Below are 1,139 nucleotides of genomic sequence, written 5' to 3' on the forward strand. Positions count from 1 at the left end.
TCAGGAGATTGTCAAAACAGGTGACTACATTACACTAAACTGGAACTGCTAATATTTACAGAACTAATACGCTGTCAGAATGAAATACTGTTACGCACTTTTAATAGAATTATCATACACAAAATGCCTAATCCTGACTGTTGTGACCAACTGCTGTCGAGACTGAAATGTAACAGACATTTTTACTTGAGCTCGTCTAACAGCAACTGTTTAAATATTCATCTATGGAGAGGAAGGTGTTTCCGACCAAAAAGTCTTTGAAAATCTGTTTAAACAGTGGTTTACCTGTAACCAAGTTTTTAATGGTTGCTGGCATTTAATGAAAATGTGTGTTCCTGAATATTACTTGTTATATGGCTACCAGTTCCGCTGCTTCAGTTCACCGTCTCCAGGCCCTATGTCACGCTGAGGGTGTTTACTCCAGTCGTATATACGATTCATCAGTGACCAACGTCTCTGAACTGATTTTCGCAGACTACCTGTGACAACGATATTGTGTCTCCAACCATCAACTAGACACCCTCAGCGTCAGATAAGCCCTGGAGATGGTTACTGAGGCATCGAAACTGATTGCCATATAACAAATAACATCATAACGATGGCTGTAGGTCTTGCATTTTATGACGTAAGCGAGCGATCGAATCCCTCAAACGTCCAACCAGAGGAATGGACATACATGTAAGATTGTCCGGAACTCTTCATAACGTCTTCCCCTCTTTTTCATTCCTGCCAACGACAGCAACCTAGCAGCTATAGGTGGTGAAGTCAAACGTTGTAGTGTCTGAAACTTCCTGGCAGATTAAAACTGTGTGCCCGACCGAGACTCGAACTCGGGACCTTTGCCTTTCGCGGGCAATTGCTCTACCAACTGAGCTACCGAAGCACGACTCACGCCCGGTACTCACAGCTTTACTTCTGCCAGTATCTCGTCTCCTACCTGGCAGAAGTAAAGCTGTGAGTACCGGCCGTGAGGCGCGCTTCGGTAGCTCAGTTGGTAGAGCACTTGCCCGCGAAAGACAAAGGTCCCGAGTTCGAGTCTCGGTCGGGCACACAGTTTTAATCTTCCAGGAAGTTTCATATCAGCGCACACTCCGCTGCAGAGTGAAAATCTCATTCTGGAAACATCCCCCAGGCTGTGG

The 1,139-nt window shown here is 45.3% G+C and overlaps 1 non-coding gene across 1 annotated transcript; it reads right to left on the reverse strand.

Annotated features, from left to right (window-relative positions):
• Positions 1 to 809: 809 nt before the first annotated feature.
• On the reverse strand, positions 810 to 884 carry Trnas-cga (transfer RNA serine (anticodon CGA)). Its single transcript has one exon. It is a non-coding gene; the product is annotated as a tRNA-Ser (tRNA).
• Positions 885 to 1,139: the final 255 nt, after the last annotated feature.

This window comes from Schistocerca serialis, chromosome 5, assembly GCF_023864345.2.
Source record: "Schistocerca serialis cubense isolate TAMUIC-IGC-003099 chromosome 5, iqSchSeri2.2, whole genome shotgun sequence".
NCBI lineage: Eukaryota > Metazoa > Arthropoda > Insecta > Orthoptera > Acrididae > Schistocerca > Schistocerca serialis.